Raw genomic sequence first — 25,596 nt, 5'->3', positions numbered from 1 at the left:
GTCAAGACTTCCTCCCAAAAAGCCAAGTAAACCAAATTAACAGATTGGTTCTATCTGAAAATGTATGTCTCCTTCTTTTTAGAGGTGAGAAGCAGGCTCAATCATCAGTCTTTTTTTTTTTAATTTTAGCAATTATACTACTAAGAAAAGTATAAAATAAGAAGTATATTATGTAAATCATTTAAGATATGAGAAAAGGTATCATGCTGCAGCAGCAGATTTAATACTTGAAATATTGAAGAGTTAAGACAAAGTAATGATGCTAGATGTCAGCTTATGGTGAAAAGTGAAAAATGTGTAGCCCATATATCAGTGTGATTATTTTGATTTTTTCCCCCTCTACATTTGAAATTATAAGATACCTTTAAAACATCTTAAAGATTTGCCACATTCACAGTATGTAGACAGAATGTGGAATAGAAATGGTTAAGGGGGAAAATTAAGGTGGCTATACAATTTCAAGAAACTTAAATTGAAAGTCCAAAGGCAATGACTATAGAGTACATGGTCTTATTGTCCCCTCTCACAGTACAAATTCCATCACTGGTGTTATCTCAAAAGCAAGAGCTGAATTCTTCTGTGAAATCAAACAGGACACAAAGTACTTAAATGTTCCCCTGTGGCAAGTTGACAAAGTTTGCTCCACTCCCTTTGTGGTCCACTGATTCAATTTGCTGTGTTGATAAGCATTAACAATTGTGCTTTCTAGGTTCTCTTTTACAATGTTACTCATTTCATCAACCACAAAAGATATATCTTCTGAATCCTAGAAATCATCCATCTTCCCTCCTCAACCACTGTTATCTGAGCTGGACAGAGACATTAGAAGCCATCTAGTCAAACCTCCTCATCCTACAGATGAAGAAACTGAGACTGAGAGAGAGATTAAGGGACTTGCTCAAGGTCATACTCTCTGTAAGTGAAGCTAGGAAACTTGGTGGATACTATTGTAGACATCAGGACTCCAAGTTCAGATCTTGCCTCAGATGTTTCCTACCCATGTGACCCTGAGCAAGTCATTTAACCTCTCTTAGGCTGAAACAGTAAACAATATCCTCATCTGTAAAATGAGGATAATGAGCACCTACCTAATTTTGGGTGATTATGAAAATCAAATAAAGATAATATATGCAAAGCCTTTTGTAAACCTAAAAGTGCTAAATAAATTTTAAATATTATTATTATTAGGTTTTGGTGCAAGGATTCATGATTGGTCATGACATTGATCAGATTAAGAATTTGTTTTTCTTTAAATTGTTAGAATAATTGTATAAATTGTTCTTTTTCTGCTCATTTAACTGCATATCAGTTCATATAACTAATCCTAGGTTTCCCTTTTTTTAATGTGTGCTTTATTTAACTCATTTCTTAAAAGTCTCTCCCTTCATCCTTCTCCCACCCATTGAGAAAGCAAGTAATATGATGTCATTTATACATGTGAAGTCACATAAAATATAGTTCCATATTAATCATGTTGCAAAAAAAAAAAAAGCAAGAGAAATAAAGTGTTAAAAATGTGCTTCAGGGGGCAGCTGGGTAGCTCAGTCGATTGAGAGCCAGACCTAGAGACGGGAGGTCCTAGGTTCAAATCTGGCCTCAGACACTTCCCAGCTGTGTGACCCTGGGCAAGTCACTTAACCCCCATTGCCTAGCCCTTACCACTCTTCTGCCTTGGAGCCAATACACAGTATTGACTCCAAGATGGAAGGTAAGGGTTTAAAAAAAAAATGTGCTTCAATCTGCAGTCAGAATTTATCAGTTCTTTCTCTGAAAGTGAATAGCATTTTTTGTCACAATTCCTTTGGAATTGTCAGGATCAGAGTAGCCATGTCTTTCAGAGTTAATCATCATTACATATTGCTGTTACTGTACAATGTTCTCCTTGTTCTGCTTACTTTTTTTTATTTTAAACCCTTAACTTCTGTGTATTGACTTATAGGTGGAAGAGTGGTAAGGGTAGGCAATGGGGGTCAAATGACTTGCCCAAGGTCACACAGCTGGAAAGTGTCTGAGGCCAGATTTGAACCTAGGACCTCCTGTCTCTAGGCCTGGCTCTCAATCCACTGAGCTACCCAGCTGCCCCCATGTTCCCCCCTGTTCTGCTTACTTTTACTTTGCATCAGTTCATATAAGTCTTTCCAGGTTTTTCTGAAATCCTTTCTCAATAATTTCTTATAGCATAATAGTATTCTATCTTAATCACATACCACAACTTGTTCAGCCCTTCCATAGTTGATGGATATCCCCTCCATTTTCAATTCTTTGCCACTGCAAAAAGAGCTGCTATAAATATTTTTGTACATATAGGTCCTTTTCCTTTCATATCTTTGGGGTGAGGTTTCTCTTGAGTGTATAACTTTCAGCATTTCTTTCAGTGCAATAATATTCCATTACATTCATACATCATAATTCATTCACCCATTTCCTGAAAGGTAGGCAACTTCTTTGTTTTCAGTGCTTTACTATGAAAAAAAGAGTACTACTATAAATGTTTTTATACATATGAGACCTCTTTCTCATTGGGGTATTTCTGAGTCAAAGGGTATTATCTATGCTTGATGTAGTGACTTTTGGGATATAGTTCCACATTGCTTTCCAGAATGATGGGAAGGATTCATAATACATAATATATAATACATAATACATAATACATAATAAGGGCATCTGGGTGGCTCAGTGGATTGAGAGCCAGGCCTAGAGACTGGAGGTCCTAGGTTCAAGTCCAGCCTCGGACACTTCCAGCTGTGTGACCTTGGGCAAGTCACTTGACCCCTACTGCCCACCCTTACCACTCCTGGGCTAAGGATGGTCCCTAGCCGGGATGAAAAAGGAGGAGGGTTGGGCGTGGGGCTAGCAACCCCACCCTGTAAAAACTACATCTGCTAAAGAAACTGCAACCTTAAGTAGGGGCAGCTGGGCTAGCTCAGTGGATATAAGCCAGGCCTAGAGACAAAAAGGTCCTAGGTTCAAATCCGGGCTCAGACTCTTCCCAGCTGGGTGACCCTGAGCAACAGTGTGACCCAGAGCAACAGTGTGACCCACTGCCTACTGGTTGTGGCCCTATGCTCCTAGAATGGAGTCCCAGGATAAAAAAAAAAAGAAAAAAAAATACATAATAAATTAATGTTCCTGTCCTCTAACATTCTTGCCAACAACTGTAATTTTCTAGTCAGATGAATTTTGGGTGAAATCTCAGTTGTTTTAGTTTGTATTTCTCTTACTGTTAGTGATATAGAACACTGTTAATAGCTTGGATTTCTTCCTTTGAAAACACTATTAATATCCTTTAAATATTGAGCTACTAGCTCTTTTTTTTATATATGTATATATGTATATGTTCCCTTTTTATAGAACAAAAAAGCTTATCAGTAAATTCATTGCAAAGATTTTCCCCCAACAACTTTCCCTTCTAGTTCTGACTACTGGTTTTCTTTGTGTAAAAGCTTTTTAATTTTATTTAATCAACCTAACCCATCCTATTTTTTATGGTCATTTTAATCCCTTGTTTGATCTCTTCTCTAGTTTGCTTATAATATGACCTTTTATATCTAGGTAATTTTCGTACTTGGAGCTTATGGTGGTACATACTATAAAGTCTTGATTTAAATCTAGTTTTTGCCAAACACCTTACTGCTGTTTTTTGAGATTTGTTTATCTAATCTAGTCTACTGATAAGCTTTTCTATTTTGTAAAAGTACAAAAAAGTGTAAAATTGTTTTATTATCAACTATAAAAATCAACAAATATGAATATTTTTCTATACAAAGAATATCAAAAAAAAGAAGATTGTGAATGAAACTGTGATAACTGTTAAATAGGTATGTATCTGTGCATATGAGCAGCTAGGTGGCAGTAGGTAGTACTGGGCCTGGACTCAGAAAAACTCATCTTTGTGAGTTCAAATGTGGCTTCAGACACTTACTAGTTATATGACTCTGCGCAAGTCACTTAGCCCAGTTTGCCTTAGTTTCCTCATTTGTAAAATGAGCTGGAGAAAGAAATGGCAAAATACTTCAGTTTCTTTGCCAAGAAAACATTAAATGGGGTCATTAAGAGTCAGTTAGGACTGGAATGACTGAATAAGAATCCGTGTTGTGTATATATATGTATTTATATATATAAGCCTTTTCCTAACCTTTCCTCCATCCACAAATAGAATTCCTCACATGTAACAAATATAGTCAAGCAAAATAGAACTATATTGTAGTGATCATGTTTGAAAATGTACATGATCCTTTCTGTCTTTTGTTTTCTCAAGAACTCTTCTACTGTCCATAGTTTTTAAAAGTATCTCCTTTTGTTCTTCTCTAATTTATAATATGACTCCTGGTCAGTATGCAATTGGAGTTGATTATGGTATATGAGAATGCTGATCAAAGTCTTATTTTTCTCAATTTGCTTTCCAATTTACCCAACAGTTTTTATCTGATAGTTTAGTCCTTACACTAGCAATTTGGGTCCTTGAATTCATTGAATGCTATGCTACTATGTTAATTTATTTGTTCAATTGATCCAACTTACTATTTTTTATAAGTATCAATTTTTTAAAATCAAATTTAACCTTACTTTCTGTCTTACTGTGAATTCTAAGACCGAAAAGCAGCAAAGGCTAAGCAATACCAAATTGTTTTGGTAACCACTGCTTTATATTTGGTACTTGTTATTTAAAGAATGCAAAATTTTAAAATTTCCATTTGAAGAACTATAGGTTTGTTTCATAGTAACAATCTTACTTTTTAAAATTAGTCTTAAATATTTCACAATTCTGTTTTTAATCAAGCTCATATTTTCTATTATAATTTAAATTAATTTTGCATGGAATTCTTTTTACTTCTCTCTCTCTTTTTATTTTTTTTGATAAAGTATAAAGATTTTCCTTCCTATTAACTTTTCTATTGAATCTAGGTTTCTTTAAGCAAACCCTCATATAATCTGTAAAAATCAATTTTTTTTTGCTATAGAAATTCCCTCATTTCATTTATTGTTTTGCTGCTATTAACACTAAATCATATAATAATTATGACAGTGGACATCCTTGATTTACCCTTTATCTCTAATAGTTCTCTTTTTTGGATGATGTTAGCTCTTGGTTTTAGATTAAATCTATCTGCCATATTAAAAAAGGTCCACTTAATACTGCGCTTTTTTTTTTACCTTAAAATGTCACTCTATTTTGTCAAAAGCCCTTTCTGAATTTATTAATACATTATTTTCATTGTTTTTATTATTAACCTGGTTTATTATGTTTAAAGTTTTCCTAATACTAAACTAACCTTGCATTCCTGATAGAAAGCTAACCTCATCATAGTCTATTATCACCTCTTACCTAATATTTTGTTCCATAGTTTTTCATTTATATTATTAGATATATTGGTCTGTGTTTTTTCCCCATATTTTGTCTCTTTCCTAATTTGAGGTATTAAGGCCAGATTTCATTTATTTCTCATAGAAAGATTTTAGTAGGGTGCCTTCCCCATTTTTGTAAACATTTTATGTAAATTTAAAGTAAATTATTCTTTGAATATTTGATAGAATTCAGTTGGATGAAGGAAAATAAGGAGTCAAAGATAGCACTGAGATTATGAACTGGGGAGATCTGAAGAAAATTAGAACCTTTGACAGAAAAAGAGAAGTTTGGAAGAGGAATAAATGTAGTGTGAAAGATATGGAGTTCTGGTTTTGATGTTTTGAGTTTGAGATGGTAATATGCAGATGTGTTAGTCATCTTTTATAGACATGATAATCAAGCCTATCCAAGCTGCTGATAGAGATAGAGATAGAGATAGAGATAGAGAGAGAGAGAGAGAGAGAGAGAGAGAGAGAGAAACACATACTGATAGTTATAGTTATTGGGTATGATATGGATGATGAATCAGCAAAGAAGCAATTAGACAAGTAAAAGGAAAACCAAAAAAGAATATTCACAAAAACAGAGGAGAGAAAGAGAACCCAGGAGAGAGGGCAGTCAACAATGTCAAATGCAGTAGAGGGGTTTTAAAGAATGAAAATTGAGAAAAGATCCCATCTTTGGCACTTAGATCAATAGTAGCTGTACCGAGTAGTTTTAACTGAATGATGATGGAAGCCAGAGGAGTTGAAAGATGAATGAGAGGAGATAAAGAGGCAATAAGTATAAACAATTTTTTCTAGGAGTTTGGCCAAGAAATGGAAGAGAGATAGAGGGTGACATAGGATGATAGTGAATGAAAGATAATGAGGGACTAGTTGGTAGAAATTTTATTAGGATTGAAGAGATCTGGACATGCTTGAAGGCAATTGGAAAGGGATCATTAAATAGAGAGGGACGGAAATTAATAAGAAACAGGTAAAAATTAAAGACATTCTGCTGGAGAGGAGCAGAGGGATGGGATGAAAGTCATGTATAGGAGGAATTGTTCTTGTCAAGAAGAGTCATCTCATTATCAGAGATTGAGGAAAAGAGAGATCTGGCTTCAGATATTTCCTAGTTGTTTGACTCTAGGCAAGTAAAGCCCAAACTGTTTAGCCTTATCACTCCTTTGCCTTGGGACTTATACTTAATATTGATTCTAAAACAGAAGGTAAAGGTTTTAAATTTTTTTAAAGAGAGTGGGTGATGGTGTCAAAGGATTTTTGAGATGAAGATAGCAGGGGGGGAAAGAAGCTCTTGGCAAACATTATTTTTTTTAACCCCTTCGGATTATCCGAATGTATTTACCTTTCTAGAGTACTAATGAAATCTAAACAACTGGTAAATCAGGAGAATCTATCAGCTAGTTCTGGGCCTTGGGGGCAGGAAATACTAAATTCAAATTCAGCCTCAGATACTTGCTAGCTTTGTGACCCTGGCCAAGTTATTTATTTAATCTTTGTTGGCCTCAGATTCCTCAGTTATAAAATGGGGGTAATAATAGTCCTTACTTCACCTGATTTTTGTGAGGATCAAATGAGACGACATTTGTAAAGTGCCTAGCATATTGAACATACAGTAGTCACTGTATAAATGTTTACTGCTTCCCTCTTGTTTCCCTATATTTCCCTTTCAAAAATTCTACCTAGCTCTAATATTTTCATCAGGAATGCTTTTAAGCCCTTTATCCCATTAAATATCTATTTATCCCTCCATTGGATAATACTCAATTTTTAAGATATTAAGTTATTCTTGGTTGTAAGCCTTTAACATTTTCCCCTTTTAGTATATTGTATATTACAGCATTTCCTTTCCTTTATAATACATGCAGATAGCCTTGTGCTATCTTTATTGTGTTTCCTTGGTTCCTCTTTCTGGATACTTACAGAATTTTTTCTTGGGTACAAAAGTTATGAATTTTGACTGTGACATTACTGAGTGTTTTCAGTTTGGAATTTCTTTTCAGGACATTTTTTTAAAATAATAGTACCTAACTCCTAGGGCAGCTAGGTGACTCAATGGATAGAAAGCCAGGCTTGAAGTCAGGAAGACCTGGCCTCAGACACTTGCTGGGCAAGTGACCCAAGACAAGTCATTTAACCTTGTTTGCCTAGACCTTGCCTTTCTTTCTTTGAATTATTACTAAGATAGAAAGTAAGGATTAAAAACATGTCTTGGAGCAAAGGAACCAACAGAAGAAAAGGTAAAGCAGTGCTCCATCCAGGACAACAGAACAGCAAGGAGGGCCAATCTCACTTGAGTAGAAGGGGAGAACTCAGTCCAGTGCACTGAAGTAGAACTGGAGTAGAACTAGGCTAACAGAGCTCTGGTGTGATCCAGTGCAAGTAGCAAAGGAAGGAGCCCAGCTAGGTTCAGTCCAGCCTCAGCAGGGGATATGAAGTCAAAGGGATATATGGAGGAGGCAGCCCAACAGTGTCCAGCATTGGGTGGGAGAGAGCAATACTCAAAGTCGATCCATCATAAGCAGGATCTGGATGGAACAGCAACCATCTCCCACAGTATGCCCACTCCATGTAACCCAAGGGGCAGCTGAGCCAACCTGGTATCAGAACAGACTCAGAACATTCCTCCTTTCACCCCCAGGAATGGCAATTGGAAAAACATTCATTGCTTGTGGATCAAATCAAGTCAATATTGTAAAAATGGAAATTCTACCTAAATTAATTTACCTATATCATGCCATACCAGTCTACCCAATTTTTTTTACAGAGCTAGAAAAAAAAATTAAATGCATCTGGAAGAACAACAGATTAAGAATTTCAAGGGAATTGATGGGGGAAAAATATGAAGGAAAGTGGCATAGTTGTACCAGATCTTTTAGAGTGGCAACCATCAAAACAATCTAGTATTGGCTAAGAAATAGAGTAGCAAATCAGTGAAATAGATGACACTAAACATGAAGTAGTTAATGACCATAGTAACCTAGTGTTTGACAAACCCAAAGAGCCAAGATTTGGGGGGAAGAATACACTATTTGTCAAAAACTGCTGAGAAAAATTGAAAAACAATATGACAGAAATTAGGTATAGAGCAACATCTCATGCCATTTAGCAAGATAAAGTCAAAATGGATAGATGATTTGATCATAAACAAATTAGGGAAGCACAAAATAGTGTATCTGTCAGGCTTATGGAAAAGGGAAGAAATTATGATCAAGCAAGATGTAAAGAACATTATAAGACGTGAAATAGATAACTGCTTACATTTAGAAAGATTTTGTACACACAAAACCAATGCTACCAAGACTAGAAGGTAAACAGCAAACTGGGAAAAATTTTTTATAGCAAGTGACTCTGACAAAAACTTCATTTCTCAATATTAGAGAGAACTGAGTCAAATTTAAAAGAAAACAAGCCATCCCTCTTGACTAAACAGTTCTCAAATGAAGAAAATAAAACTATTTTTAGTCATATGAAAAAAATGCTCCAAATCACTCTTGATTAGGGAAATTTAAATTAAAACAACTCTGAGATACCGCTTCACACCTATCAGATTGGCGAATATAACCAAAAAGGAAAATGATAAATGTTGGAAGGGATATGAGAAATTGGGACACATACATTGTTGGTGAAGCTATGAACTAAAACAACCTTTCTGGAGAGCAATTTGGAACCATGCCCCAAGGGCCATAAAACTGTGCATACCCAGCAATACCACTACTAGGTCCATTATCCCAAAGATAAAAGAGGAAAAGTACCTATTTTCACCAAAATAGTTATAGCAGCTTTGTTGTAGCAAAGAATTGGAAACTGAAAGACATCTATCATTTGGGGAATTGCTGTATATGATTGTAATGAAATAATATTGTTCCATAAGAAATGACAAGTCAATCACATAAAAAAACTTTTATGAAGTGATGCAAAGTGAAGTGACCAAAACCAGGAGAATGTTGTATACATTAAGAGCAATATTGTATGATGACCAGCTGGTGAATGACTTACCTATGATCAGCAATGTGAGGATCCAAGACAACTTTTCTCTCTTAGTAACAACTTTAAGATGGAAGGGCAAGTGAGGGTGAGGCAAATGGGGTTAAGTGACTTGCCAGAATCACACAGCTAGGAAGTGTCTAAGGCAATATTTGAACCTAGGTCTTCCTAACTACAGGCCTGGTGTTCTATCCACTGTGCAACCTGGCTGCCCTCTCATTTTTTTTTAAACCTTTAACTTCTGTCTTAAAATTGATGTCAGGACTTCCAGACTCTAGGCCTGGCTCTCTATCCACTGTGATATCTTGCTGACCCTTCTCCTTATTATTCTTAACTTATAAAAAGTAGTAGTGGTAGTTCTAATACTGAAGAAAGTTGAAGTAAAACCAAAAATAAGATATAAGTAAATATACCAAATGATTCCAAAGAGTTCTCTTCAAAATGAGAGTACAGTGGTACCTTAATACATGAGCACCTTAAAGTCTCAAGCAATTTGAGATATGAGCAGTCACGATCCAGATTTTTTGCTCTAAGTCATGAGTGGATAGTTGAATCACCCTCCACTAAATAGCCTGCCAAACATTTGGTTTCACAAGTTACATGAGGCTGTCTCATTTAGTTCAGTGTTTATCTAGCTGTGTGCACATCTGTATTGAATTGCTTTTGCTTTCTTCTTTACTTTTGCCTTATCAGTTTTGGGCATATTTCTTAACTTTTAACCATGGGTCCTGATGACAGAGGAATTGAAGGAGCTACAGCAGCAGCAGCAGCAGCAGCAGCAGCAGCAACAGCAGCAGCAGCAGCAGCATATGGAGGTTTTACAGGAAATTAGTGGGGAGGAGCCCAAGGTGGATGAGGTAATCAGTACAAGCAATGTTGAGGATTTGGGAAAAAATTAAAGTTTATTGAAAAGACACACCCAGAAAAAGTTGCAACAGGTCATGCATTGGAGCTGTGAGAAGGCACTTGTTTCACACATTATCAAAACATTCTAAAAGGGAGGAAGAAACAAACTTCCATGGAAAGGTTTTTGTTGAAAAGGCCTCTACGTGAAATTGAGGAAGTGTGGCAAAACAGTCAAAATTCAATGAAGAAAATGATGATAAGTAAAGTAAAAAAAAAAAGCAATTAAGTTTAACAATAAAGTTATATATCATAAGTAATGTGTAAGGTCAATTTTGCATTTATATATAGTGTTATGTGTGTAGAGAGTAAGCAATAGTTAAGCAATAGCACACGAAATGAAAACCTTTTTTGCCAGCATCTTCGCCTGACCTTAAATGTAAATAACATTTCATAAGTCAATTTATTCCTTATAGTCTTTCTTATTATCTATGCATATACTTATTTGTTATTTATAAAGTACATTTTCATATTTAAAAGCATATGAAAAAAAATTTATGTGTTTTTTTGGGGGCCAGAACAGATTAATTGCATTTCCATTCATCTAAATGGGGAAATTCGATTTGGCACACAAGCAAACTGAATTACGAGCTTGGCCATAGAACAAATTAAACTCGTATGTCAAGGTACCACTGTATTTCAGTTTAAAACAGAAAAAACACAGTAGTTATACAATAAAATATAAAGGAAAACAATTTTTGAAAAGAACTAGCTTAAAATCAATATCTGAATGAGGAAGATTTGTTAAAGATTGAAATTTCACTCTCTCTCTCTCTCTCTCTCATGAATGGGTCCTGGACAAGTCACTTAACGTTTTAATTCTACAAATAAGACTTTAAGACTATTAGCTATAGAGTAATCACCTATCTATATTGGTAGAGAAAGTTTTCTCTCTGGGAGTTTTCTACAGATCAGTATTCTCTAAAGTGGGAATCAAAATCTCTTTGAAGGGCTGTGACATGACCATAAAGAATGTGAGATCAATAAGAAGGAAGGAAAAAATGGGTCAACATGACCCACCTTTTCTGCCCTGTGGTAGATAGCCAGTGGTAGGTTTTGTCTTCACTATCCACTCCACCTCTTTCCCACTGCTCTGTAAGTTCCCAACTTCCTCTTCCTAATCCTTTTCAGGGTTTTTGCCAATCACAATTCATTCTGAGTCACATCATTCTTGACATGATTCTTATAGGATCATGTTTATTCCCTCCCATTTCTCCTAAGACTTTTTGATTTTCTTCTCTTTCTACCTCATTTTTAATCTCTTATTATCCACTGATTCTTTCTTTGCTTCCTGTAAACATTCTTTTATTTTATTTTATTTTATTTTATTTTAAACCCTTAACTTATGTGTATTGACTTATAGGTGGAAGAGTGGTAAGGGTAGGCAATGGGGGTCAAGTGACTTGCCCAGGATCACACAGCTGGGAAGTGTCTGAGGCCGGATTTGAACCTAGGACCTCCCATCTCTAGGCCTAGCTCTCAATCCACTGAGCTACCCAGCTGCCCCCCCCCCTGTAAACATTCTTGAGTCTCCCCCATCCTTAAAAAAATTTTCACTTGACTCCATTATCCTATGTCTATCATTTTATGTCTTCCTTCCCTTTTATAGTCAAACTCCAGGAAAAAGCTATGTACACTTTTTGCTTCCACTTTCATAACTTCCACTCACTTTTTTTTTTTTTGAAGCCTTAACTTCTGTGTATTGGCTCCTTGGTGGAAGAGTGGTAAGGGTAGGCAATGGGGGTCAAGTGACTTGCCCAGGGTCACACAGCTGGCAAGTGTCTGAGGCGGGATTTGAAGTCACACAGCTGGCAAGTGTCTGAGACGGGATTTGAACCTAGGACCTCCCGTCTCTAGGCCTGACTCTCAATCCACTGAGCTACCCAGCTGCCCCCACTTCCACTCACTTCTAAACCCCTTGTAAACTGTTTTCTGGATTTAAACTGCTCATTCCAAGGACACCACCAACATTTTCATTGCTAAATCCAATGGTCTTTTCTTAGTCATCGTCATTCTTGACCTCTCGGTAGGATTTGTTGGTCACTCCCTCTTGACGAACCCTTTCCTCCCTTGCTTTTTGTGACCCTTGTGTGTGTGTGTGTGTGTTTCTTTTCTGATGTCTGATCATTCAGTCTTCTTTTCCAGTTCATCATTGATATGCTATTCCCCTGTACTTGAGATATGTGTCCCCAGTTGTCAATGAACAAGCATTTGTTGAATGTACCAAGTGCTACAAATTTCAGTAAGCCCTAGGGATACAAAACCAATAACGAATTAGTCTCTGCCTCATAGAGTTTATGTTCTGTGGGCAAAATAATGTGTGTGTGTGTGTGTGTGTGTGTGTGTGTGTGTGTGTGTGTGTGTGTGTAAACGTAAAATATATATATGAGAGGGCAGTTAGGTGGTTCAGTGGATAGAGAGTTGGGCTTAGAGACAGGAGGTCCTAGGTCTAAATCTGGCCTCAGATACTTCTTAGCTATATGACCTTGGGCAAATCAGTTAACCCCAGTGCCTTACCTGATACTTAGTATTGATTCTAAAAGAGAAGGTAAGGGTTTATGTGTATGTGTGTGTGTTTAAATATACTATATATATACATTATATGTAATATGAACATGATGAATAATGAATAATATGAATATATTAATATGAATATATGTATGTGAATATATATCTAATGTAGGTGTATGTGTATATATAGTATATGCATATGTATATGTACACAAATTTGGCCTCAGATAGTTACTCTGCCACTCTGGGCAAGTTAGTTAACCCCAAATGCCTAGCCCTTAACCACTCTTCTTCCTTTGAATTGATATTTAGTATTTTTTTTTAAATAAAAACAATTGAAAAGAAAGGAAGAATGTGTGAGCAATCTGCAAGAGAGGACAGGAATGAATAGTATTAAGAGAACAAATAATGGGGATGGCTTTGGTGGTGGCAAGGGGCATCTCTTCAGCAGAAACTGTAGTAAAAGAGGAGAAAATGTGGGATACTGTACAAAAGTATGAGGATTATACACTGCACTGGGAATACAGATACAACCAAAAGGAAAAGTAATCCTGCCCTTGAGGAGCTTTTATTTTAATGTGAAAGGTAAGACCTAAAGAGAAGCTGAAAGGTGGGGGTTCCCTGCTGTAGAGATATAACGTAGAAATCCAGAAAAGTGGAGCCAAATGGAAAATGAAGAGATGGAAGGCCTGGATACGTCTCTGTAAAATGAAAGTTTAAGGAAGAATCCTTTACTTGCTACTCATAGGGATAGTCCCCACAAGCAGAGGTTCTCATTCATTTCCCTTCCTCATAAAAGCCCAAGTTCCTTTGCCTTGTAAAATATTTTCTTTGATTCTTATACCTTATCTCTTTTCCTAACTCTGATCATGTTCCAAGAGGAATATTTTGACTCTATGGGCCTGACATAAACTGTCAGGACTCTCTGGGGAGCTCCCACTTGGTCTGAGAAACATGCTATAATATTTAAGATCATGGGGAGAATTCCATACCATAATTCTTTCTCAGTACTTAATACAGCATCTCATTCCATGTTGTTACTTCATTACCCAGCCGTCCTTGACAACATTTCCCACCATTGTTTATTATTACTTTTGTTTATTGTTTCCCTGAAGACAGAGTTCTTCAGAAGAACTGGCGGGTCATTTAAATGGGCAGAATAAATTATTACCTACCTTATGTGAAGTCTTGGAAAAGACCCACAGTTTCTTCTCTCAGGAAAAACTTCCCCCTACAGCTGATAGGTGACTGAAATTCTACTACTGCAGACCATTCATTTGGTTTGGTGTTATTTCTTATTGAAATGCAAATACTCCTAGAAGAGAAAATACTTTTATTATTAATAATGTTCTTTGCTCTAAATATTTTTCAGGGTGACTTAGAAGGGCTCAAAGATAAACTTGGTCTCTTTCACAGTTTTACATAATGTTGACCCACCCTTTTGGGTTTCATTAGTTACTTTGAAACATCTTGAAAGTGAAATCATTTTTTTGGGGGGAAAGGCAGATATACTATTCTCATGAGAAGCTTCTAAATGCTTATGCCCCCTCCTAACTGAGATACACTGTTCTGTTTTTAGTGATATCTTTTGTTTTTATATCCCTTTTATTTCCTAATTTATCTCTTCTTGCCTTCTCAGAGAGCCATCTAGGTTGACAAAAAAAGAGGATAAAGAAAAGTCAATAAAATACCAGGCTGGAAATTATGTGTTTATCTCCATTTTGATTTTTTGTTATTTTTCCCACTTAACATTGTTGTAGTCATTGTGTATATTGTTTTCCTCAGTTGAGTTTTCTTTTCCATCAATTTATATCTTAGGATAGAGAGTTACTAAATAAAGTACAAAGGTATTACAATTTCAGTTTATAAAGTGTTTATTTCTCAATGATACAGCATTTTCATTGTACACAGTATTTTTATGTAAACACAAGGGATTAAGTCTATATCAACCAACTGAAAGATAAGGGGAGAAAAATTGTTTTGCTTAAATGTCCTTTTCCATGGGGGATTAGTAGAGTAGAAACTTTGTTTTTGTTATTTAGCCATTTCAGTCTTGTCCAACTTTTTGTGCCCCTATTTGGGATTTTCTTGGCAAAGATATTGGAATGGTTTGTCATTACCTTCTGTAACTCATTTTAAAAATTAGGAACTGAGGCAAACAGGGTTTCTGACTTGCTTAGGGTTACATAGATAATGAGTGTGTGAGGCCAGATCTGAACTCATGAAGATGATTCTTTTTCATTCCAAGCCCAGTGCTCTATCTATTGTGCAACCTAGCTGCCCCAGAAACTTTGTAGCAGAATCTGTTTAGTTGCCTCCACTTCCATTTAATGGGATATTGTACACTTTAAGTGCCTACCAAGTTTAATCCATCATTTCCTTTGCCATTTTTACAAAGCCAGAATTCTTCCAGAAACCTATGTTGCTTTTTCCTTTAAGGAAAAGAGAATTTTTTGCTCTCCCCGTTATCCCAAAGAATTATAATTATGCAGAGTGGCATTGCAAATCCCCTCCCCTACCCCCACCCCCACACATAGATCTTAGAAGTCTTAGTTTTTGGACGCTATGGGAATAGGAGCTGAGGACTCTGGTAGTTATAATAAACTTCTGCAATATTTGTTTAGATAGAGTAATCAGCTGGTATGTCCTGGGTGTATGGGAATTGTACAAACAAGGGTCCCAAAGTAAATGCCTTAACTTTCAATCTCAGGAAATTTAGGGACTGGATTCTACCAATTTTGTCCTAAGATCTTAGAAAATTTTTATTTTTTCCATTGAAATGGCAGATATTTACAGGGTAGAGCTTCTCTGAATAAGTTTTCATCAGTATTCAATTTAATCCATTTGACCGTGAGATTTTAATTTGGGAGAGAGTTTATAGAACAATCTAGTCCAGACATCACATTTTACAAATTTAGAAACTGAGGCTTAAAGGAGATAATTTGGCAATGTAGCATTAGGTCTTAAATCAATTCAATTGACATTGTTTTCTAGAAAATGACCAATGATCTTCTAACTGACAAATCTATGATGGTTTTTTCCTCAGTCTTTATCCTTCTTGACCTTTCTTTAATATTTGACACTGTTGACCTTCCTCTATCTGCATATCCTTTCCTCTCTGGTTTTCATTATACCATTCCTAGCTGACCAATCCTTCTGAATCTCTTTATTGAATCTTCATCTGTATCCTACCTCCAATTGTAGGCGTACCCCAAGTATTTGTCCTTGGTCTCCTTTTCTTTTTTTTTTTTTTTTTTTTTTTTTTTTTACATCTATTCTCTCTCAGTGACCGCATCAACTTAGATGGATTCACAATCATTTATATGCAGATAACCCTCAGATTTCTATATCCATGGCCTGCTCTGTCCCTTGCACTTTAGTTTCACATAACCAACTATATAATGGATATTTTGAGCCAGATGTCCTATAGGCATCTCAAATTTAATCTGTCCAAAACAGAACTAATTAGCTATTTCCCCTGTCCCCCAAGCCTACTCTTTTTGTCAACTTCTCTCTTTCTGTCAAAGATGCTACCATATTTCCAGTGACCTAAGTTCAAAGCCTTCAACTCCTTGTGTCTCATTTCCCCCATATATGCAATCAGTGACTGGATCTGTCATTTCTACCTTTATAACATATTTCACATTAGTTCCCTTCTCTCCATTCACATGACCATCACTCTAGTTCAGGCCTAAATCCCTTCTATCCTGAGATACGTTGATAGCCTTGGATTTTTTGCCTCAAGTCTATCCTCATGACAGTTTACCCTCCATACAGCTAACAGAGGGATTTTCCTAGAGGGCAGCTCTGATCATGTAAATTCCATATTCATTAAACTCTACTGGTTCTCTGTTAACTGCAGGGTCAAAATTAAATGCTTCTATTTGGCATTTAAAGCCTTTTACAAACTGGTTCCAACTTATTTTTGCAGTCTTATTAACACATTATTCTCCTTTACACGGGCATCCAGTCTAATTAGCCTTCTTGTTCCTCACAGAACACTTCATTGCCTATCTTCATTCCATTGCATATACTCTCCTCATCTCTGCCTTTAAAAATCCATATTTCCTTCAAGGATCCATTCAAGGTGCTGCCTTCTCCATGGGACTTAAATTTGGGAAAGACAAGCCAGGATCCCAGGACTTTTCAAACCTAGTTTAGTGTGCTTTCAGCTTGAGTACACTGTTTTTAAAGTTTTTTAAAAACTTGTTTTCTAGAGATATTAGAAGGCCCAGCTATATGAGAACCAAAGGTTTGGGTTTTTAATTGAATTCATTAGTAATCAACAAGGATCTATTAATCAAAGTTAATATTGTAACAGACCTCTGTGAGTCTTGTTCCTCTGAAGTTCTAATCTTCTGTCTGGGACCAATACACAATATTGATTCTAAGATGGGAGATAAGGGTTAAAAAAAAAGAAATATCTCCATGATAGTTTAGGTGGGATAGACAGATGGACAGATCATGGTTCAAATAAAGCATTGCTTCTTGGCCTTTTGGCTAAGATACAGTCTTTTCCCAAGTTCTCTGTTTTTCATTTTAAAAAAAAGTGCGGAGAAAAACCAACTGCTTGAAAATATTTTATTATAAAGATAATCTAAAGTGCCTTCCAAGAGAAATATTTCTTCTATAGAATTATTTTATTTCTTTAAATCTGGTCAGCAACCCAAAGTAAAGTCTATATCAGTGGTTCCCAAACTTTTTTGGTCTACTGCCCCCTTTCCAGAAAAAATATTACTTAGCCCCCTGGAAATTAAATTTTTTTTTTAATTTTAATAGCGATTAATTGGAAAGATAAATGCACCTGTGGCCATCACCGCTCTTCCTAGATCACTGCAGCATCCATCAGGGGGCAGTAGCGCCCACTTTGGGAATCACTGGGAATCACTCTATATGGACACATTGGCCTAAAACATTTCATCTTCTCAAAGTATCAAAATAAACCTGCCTACCTAAAGTGAAATATTCTTTTGGTTTAGGGTAAGTTTAAGAACAAGAACTTCATTCAGTTTGAATTTAAATTTATTTGCTATAACTAGAAAAGACTGAGGAATCTCACTAGAAACGTCTTGGAGATATTTATATTTTATTTGTACTTTTACTTCTTTGCATAAACTGTATTGATTTCTGGACTTCATGGTTTGAGGGGATCTCTTTGTCCCTATAACAAATAGCTATAGAATCATTCCTTCAGAGGAAGACTAAAGTTAACAGCCAACTAATTTTTATATTGCCTTTGACTGATCTGGCTGATTAGTAAATTCTTGCCTTTCTTTTTTCAAATGGTTTAGAATTATTCGTGTTCATACAGAAATATGTTTGACATGATAATACATGTGTTATCCAGATCAAATTGCTTATCATCTCTGGGAAAGGGGAAGGAAGAGAGGGAAGGAGACAATTTAGATCACATAACTTCAGAAGACTTATGTAGAAAATTGTTATTGCATATAATTGGTAAAATAAAATATCTTTACAAAAAAAAAGAATTATTCATGTTCTAGGGGTTGCTACATTTATTTCTAATCTGACTATAAGTTAAACTGGCTAAAATGATCAGTTGACTCAGGTTGACATTTGTTTAGCAATAATGTTTAGATGCTATTGTATTTGCCTTGTAGAGTTTGTGACAGATATAAACATGGAATCTGGCTAAATGAGGGCTGAATGGAGAAAAGTTATTTAAGTTTTATTTATTTATGTTTGAGATTTATTGATACTTTTTTACATCTCTATAGGAAATGACTATTTCCTAATATGTACCCTCTTTGAAATCTCCTTGTAATAATAAGTAATGAATTATTTATAATAATTATATTATATAATATATTAAGTAATTAAGTAAAAATAATTAAGTAAAACGATCTGGCAAAATGTATCTAACATTATAGACATATTCTGGTCTTATATATCCCCACCTCTTTACTGATAGAAGGGAAATGTGCTTCATCACCTATTCTCTAAGACCAAGTTGGTATTATGGATAGAATGCTGGTTTTGGAGTCAGGAAAACCTAAATTCAAATTCTGTTTCAGTCACTTAATCCCTCTTAGCATCAAGTTCCCTCTCTGTAAAATAGGGGTAATAATAGCACCTACTTTACAAGGTTATTTATTGTGAGGGGAAGCTAGGTAGCACAGTGGTTAGAACTGGCGTAGAGTCAAAAAGACTTGGGTTCAAATCTGGCCTCAGACACTTTTTAGCTGTGTTACCATAAGCAAATCGCTTAGCTCCTATTACCTAGGGCTTACCTCTTTTCTGTATTACAATTGATACTAAGTCAGAATATAAGAGTTTAAAAAAACAAAAACAAAAAACAAGGTTATTATGAGGATCAAATGCAATAATTATGTTAAAAGTATTAGAAAACCTTAAGGTACTATGTAAATGTTAGCTGTTATTAGTAGTAACAATAATACATATTGAATTAAATTAGATAGCAATCGATAATCGATTAAAAATCAAAAATTTAGGTCTGGAAGGATTTATTTTCTGGCAAATTTTAAAGTCTTTAAAAAATCATCATGGCTGAATATATAAAGATAATAATTGTACTTAATGGAAGTAAGCTAACTTTACATTCCCCTTAGATATGCTTCAGAAAGAGAGGCAGTTTGGTGCTGAGGAAAATGTACTGTCCTCTGTACTTGACTTCTTTGACACACCATGGCTGTATCCTCAGACTTTATTTTGTAATAACTTTGTATGCATATTGAACTATTTATAACAATGTTCAACTAGAGCAGTAAGACAAAGAGGGACGGTCAGCTTCTCATAATGAAATTCTGAAGACACAAAGATAGAAAATTCCAGTAAAGTACAAAAGGAAAGATTGTCTAAGTACACTTACATGAACTTGACAGCCAATGAGATTTTAAAAAGATTTCTGCCAAAAGAAGACAGAAACAAGGGCTAGGTGACAAGAGTAAGAACAGAAATGTGGGACAGTTCTCTAAGAGTATAAAAGAGTATAAAAGGATTCAAAATGAGCTTAAGCCAGTGAGGAAAACTCAGAGCAACAAAATGGTTGGGATTCTGCATTAGCTATAGTGGGAAAGGGGGAGAATAAAGGATAAAACCAATATTCAAAGACAGTCAGCAAGCATTTATTTAGCACCTACTATGTGCCAGGCACTGTGCTAAGCTCAAAGCATACAGAGCAGGGCAAAACCCAGTCCCTGATCTGGAGTCTAATGGCAGAGACAGCCTGAGATGACATAACAACTTACAAAGGAGAGAAGGCAGAAATGTTCAGCTTTTAGTTTGCTTGTTTTCTCTGTCACAGAGAATCATCTTCAGATTGCAAAGGTCAGAACAGGCATTTCTGGAGAGAAGTTGATTGCCAAGGAGAGATAGCAAGAGCTGCCCTAGATGGGTACAAGTCACCCAGTTGATTGGCACATTTATTAAAGGGTAATGTGCTAGACCCAGGGGATACAAAGTCAGAAGCAAAAACAGTCCCTGCACTTACCTACTAAATCAAGAGGATGACAACACATGTAAATATAACTAGGGTGAATAAAGATGGTTGCTAGAGAGGATGCAGGTATTCACCAACCTTTCCCCCTATCTGCTTTGTCTCTGGAGTCCCCAGAGTCTCCAGCCATATCCTGTTAACAATAATTAGTTCTTCTTAAGCCTACTTTGTTCCCACTTCTGTTACTTTGGAATTTCTTATAATTGTGTTTAACAAAAAGGAGCATAATCACAATTGTTCAGATAGAACATTTATTTAGGGCTCACCAATGCCAGTCTGTGCTAAGTGCTAGGGATACAAGAACAGAGCCAAGATGCTCCCTGCTCTCAAGATTACATTCTAATATACGGAAAGAGCAAACTTAAGGGGTATTGAGAAGGGGCAGCTGGTGCAAGGATAGGGCAATACAAAAAGTGAGGAGAGCTGGCAGAGAAATGAACAAGTCTGGCCACTCAACAAAATGGGGATCTGAAGCAAGACTCACCAGTCAGGAAGGCAAACCCAACAGTGGAGAAGCATTTCCAGACATTCAAGTTTGCTACTGAGGAGGTGGAGAGTGGCCAGTTGGGAGAATTCCTAACATTTTAGGCAGAAGTTTGGCTCTTTGCTGTGATTTACATTTATATTTATCTCTAGTTAACCCCTTGCCTCTTTGTGTTTGAGGAAATTCAGGTTACCAACAATGTTTGCATAAAGAATCAAGAAGAATGTGTTCTTGTACTCATAATAAATAGGCACCAGAAGGGGAAGTTGTAGAAGGGCAGAGCTTTTCTTGGAACTCCCCTGAGTCCTTGAGGAACTGGATAAACCTGGTGGTTTCGGTCCTATCTTCTCCAAGCTGCCTGGAGGGTTCTTGGCCCTTTGGGATCTCTGCCTTCTGTGCCCCAACTTAGTGTTATTTTTTCTTTCTCCTCTGGTAGTGACACCCATGATACTGATTTTTTCTGGTACTTTGCTCGTGGTATCTCTCCTGCCTGTCTCCTAGCAGACCCCTGAATTGAGAGTTCCAGATTAGTGTCTGGTTTTGTGGAAGTTCCAAGTCCCACATATATTTGTGGGTGTAGTAGATAAAGCTCCAGGCCTGGAGTCAAAAAGATCTGAGTTCAAATCTAGCCTCAGAGATTCACTAACTGTATGACTCTGGGCAAGTCACAATATCTGTTTGCCTTCATTTCATAAACTGTGAAATAGGGATGATAATAATAATATTTACCTTCCAGTGTTGTGAGGATCAAAGGATGATTAGCACAGTGCTCTTACAGCATTAACTCCATGGCACTAGGACTTGGGGTAAGTAGATAAGGCTGATACTGCCCCCCTAGCTCTCTAAGGAGGAAGATACTAATGGTGGAGGGAGAAAGACAGAGATCTCCTGGTCCATCTCTGTGGATATGCTACTCCTAAGAGTTACAACTGGACTTTTTTTTTAAACCCTCATCTTCCATCTTGAAATCAATACTGTATATTGGTTCCAAGGCAGAAGAGGGGTAAGGGCTAAGCAATGGGTGTTAAGTGACTTGCCCAGGGTCACCTAACTAGGAAGTATATAAGGCCAGATTTTAACCCAGGTCTTCTCTACTCCAGGCCTGGCTCTCAATCCACTGAGCCACCCAAGTGCCCCCTACAATTGGACTTTTCTGACAGTTTTCCTTGGCCTAGGGACCAAGTCAGGGGGACCCATGGGAAGAGGCCAAGAAGACCTCTGGAGAGTCTTATGTGTCAGGACAGGCTATGTGTATACTGAATATGCCAAAGAGTGATATGCAGTTAATAGAACCATAATTATTTAATGTGCTACTTCAAAGTCAACTGAAAAGGATATTAACAACATCCTGATATATAACTCAAACTTGTTTTCTTTTTAAACCCATACCTTCCATCTTAGAATCAATTCTAAGGATGAGTTTTAAAGTAGAAGAGTGGCAGAGGCTAGTGTAAGGAATTAAATTTAGGGGTTTGACTAAAATATGTGAGAATTGTAAAATAATATGGTGGCTACTGATTTAAAATATTATAGCTCAAGTCAAAATGACTTTTAATAGCTTTCATTTACAAAAGGGTGGAAAGAGTCAACTTAGAGAAATACAAAAAGAGGGTAGAGAAGACATCTAGCCTATCACACTAAATATTGCTCTGGTGCTCTGTTCAGCCCAGCAGGGCTTGTTAACCCTCAACTGGAGGACCTGGAATTCTACCCACACAGACTCCTCCAAGAAGGGAAGGCCTCTCGGAAACTAATCTCTCTTCAGACACCAGGAAAGGAAGGCCAGCTACTCACTCACACAAGAGGCAGTCCAAGCTCCAAGTTACCTCCAAGAGGTAGGTCACCAGTCAAAGACCCAAGATGACAAACTAACTCCTAAGGTATATCCCTAAAACCTTTAAGGGGACAAGTAGCAGCTATCCTGTAATGTCATCTTATCCCAGTTTTCAGAGGAAGAAACATAGGCTATTAAGAGCCATATGAAAAAATGCTCCAAAATTAATTAGAGAAATGCAAATTAAAGTTCCTTTAAAGTTCTACCTTCTAACTCTCAGATTGGCAGAGGTGACAAAAAATGGAAAATGACCATTGTTGAGAGAGCAAAGGAAGACACATTGATATACTGCTGGTAGAGCTATTTTGGAAAGCCATTTGGAACCATGCCCCCAAAGTCCTCTCTAAACTGTGCATACTCTTTGACCTAGAAGTAGCATCACTAAGATTGTACTCCAAAGAGATCAGAGAAAGATGCAAAGGACCCATATGTACAAAAATATTTCTGGCAATTCTTACTGTAGTGACAAAGAACTGGAAACTAAGGAAGCACCACCAGCTGGGGAATGATTGACCAAATTATGGTAGGAATGTGATGGAATATTATTAAGACATTAGAAATGACAAAAGGCAGGGGTGGAGCCAAGATTGAAGAGAAAAGTTATACAGACTCACCTCATTTCTACCAAATTACCCTCCAAACAACTATGTTATAATGCCCCCAAATGAATTCTGGAGCAACATAATCCACAAAGATATGGGATAAAATAAAATTTCAGCCCAAAACAACTTAGAAGGCCAGCACAAAAAAATCTATTATACCTAGGTGGAAGTGGAACACAGAGCAGCACACCAAGGCAGGCCCCACTGCAAGCAACAGGCCTTGGGGGCAACTGAATCGGCAGCAAAGACTTCCTGAGCTCTTGACCACAAATAGTAAGAGGAGTCAGACAACTGCTCAGAAGGTGATTACAGGGATTCTTTTCCTGGCTCTTGGTGTAAGTCTCTTGTCAATTACCCATATGGAGATCCATATTGCCCATACACAGATCCGGGTGACAGTCATGGTCATGGTCTCAAGGTGAGGAGAACACTAGCACTCACCAATGCTTGTGACCACAGGAGAATAGGACTCACAGTTCCAAGGCAGAAAAGAGTGCTTGTAGTTAATCATAGACCAGAACAGAGGTTGGGAGAGTATTAAATACATTTCACCTTAGATCATACCACCTAGGAAGAACTGAAAACTTGTAGAGTCCCCAGAGCTAGCTCTGAAGGCACAAAGAAAAAAGTCCAATTTTAACAGCTTTTTAAGTTAAAAGAAGAAAAAGGCTGGAAAATGAGTAAACAACAACAAAAACTCAACATAGAAAGATATTTTGGTGACAGAGAAGACCAAAACACAAACTCAGAAGAAGACAGCAAAGTCAATATTGCTGCATCCAAAGCCTCCAAGAAAAATATTAATTGATCTCAAGCCCCAAAATAATTAATGGAAGAGCTCAAAAAGAATTTTAAAAATCAAATAAGAGAGGTAGAAGAAAAACTGGGAAAAAGAAATAAGAAGGTACAGAAAAAAAGGCACTAGCTTAGTAAAGGAGGCACCAAAAAATACTGACGAGAACTCCTTAAAAGGCAGAATTGGTCGTATGAAAAAAAAGAGGCATAAAATTTCAATGAGGAAAAGAGCTCTTTAAAAAGTAGTATTGGCCAAATGAAAAAGGAGGAACAAAAGCTCATTGAAAAAAATGATTTCTTAAAAATTAGAGATGGATAAGTAGAAGGTAATGATTCCATGAGACATCAAGAAACAAAGTGAAAAGAATGAAAAAATAGAAGAAAATGTGAAATATCATTGGAAAAACAACTGATTTAGAAAATAGATCCAGGAGACATAATTTAAGAATTATTGGGTTACCTGAAAGCCATAATCAACAAAAGAGCTTAGACATCATCTTTCAAAGAATTGTCAAGGAAAACTGCCCTGATATTCTAGAACTAAATGGTAAAATAGAAATTGAAAGAATTCACCAGTTTTCCCCTGAAAGAGATCCCCAAAGGTTAATTCCCAGAAATGTAATAGCCAAATTTCAGAACTTCCAGATCAAGGAGAAAATGTTGCAAGTAACCAAAAAATCCCAATTCAAATATTGTGGAGTCACAGTCAGAATAACACAAGATCAAGCAGCTTCTATGTTTTTGTTTGTTTTTGTTTTTTGTTTTTTTAATTTTATTTTGAATATTTTCCCTTAGTTACATGTTTCATATTCTTTCCCTCTCCCCCAAGCCCCCCAACTCCTCTTAGCCAGTGCACAATTCCATTGAGTTTTACATGTATCATTGATCAAGACCCAATTCCATATTATTGATAGTCAGACTAGAGTTATCGTTTAGTGTCTACATCCCCAATAATATCCCCATCAGCCCATGTATTCAAGCAGTTGTTTTTCTTCTGTGTTTCTCCTCCCAAAGTTCTTCCTCTGAATGTGGCTAGTTTTCTTTCTCATAAGTCCCTCAGCATTGCTCTGGATCCTTGCATTGCTGTTAGTAGAGAAGTCCATTATGTTCAATTGTACCACAGTGTATCAGTCTCTTTATACAATGTTCTCCTGGATCTGCTCCTTTCACTCTGCATGAATTCCTGGAGGTCATTCCAGTTCACATGGGATTCCTCCAGTTCATTATTCCTTTGAGCACAATAGTATTCCATCACCAACAGATTCCATCACCAACAGATACCACAATTTGTTCCGCCATTCCCCAGTTGAAGGACATTCTCTCATTTTCCAATTTTTTGCCACAACAAAGAGCATGGCTATAAATATTTTTTTAAACATTTATTAATATTCATTTTTTTTAAATAAACCCTTGTACTTTGGTGTATTGTCTCATAGGTGGAAGATTGGTAAGGGTGGGCAATGGGGGTCAAGTGACTTGTCCAGGGTCACACAGCTGGGAAGTGGCTGAGGCCGGGTTTGAACCTAGGACCTCCTGTCTCTAGGCCTGACTCTTAATATTCATTTTTAACATGGTTATATGATTCATGCTCCTCCTTTCCCCTTCGCCCCCAGCACTCCCCACCCCCACCCCCACCCCCCCCATGGCTGAT

The 25,596-nt window shown here is 36.7% G+C and overlaps 1 protein-coding gene and 1 pseudogene across 2 annotated transcripts in view; one reads left to right on the top strand and one right to left on the bottom strand.

The window, feature by feature from the left end:
• Positions 1 to 25,596, top strand: part of PKIG (cAMP-dependent protein kinase inhibitor gamma) — a 90,167-nt gene that overhangs the window by 6,385 nt on the left and 58,186 nt on the right. The window contains exon 2 of one of the 2 annotated variants that reach the window (XM_044663799.1): positions 22,380 to 22,549. The exons of the other annotated variant lie outside the window; for it this stretch is intronic. The gene's annotated coding sequence lies outside the window, so the exon portion shown is untranslated. The remainder of the gene's footprint in view (positions 1 to 22,379; positions 22,550 to 25,596) is intronic. 2 annotated transcript variants of the gene reach the window in all.
• Positions 468 to 781, bottom strand: LOC123237115 (annotated as a pseudogene).

Source organism: Gracilinanus agilis, chromosome 2 (genome assembly GCF_016433145.1).
Source record: "Gracilinanus agilis isolate LMUSP501 chromosome 2, AgileGrace, whole genome shotgun sequence".
NCBI lineage: Eukaryota > Metazoa > Chordata > Mammalia > Didelphimorphia > Didelphidae > Gracilinanus > Gracilinanus agilis.
This window is presented reverse-complemented; position numbering and strand designations above follow the sequence as displayed.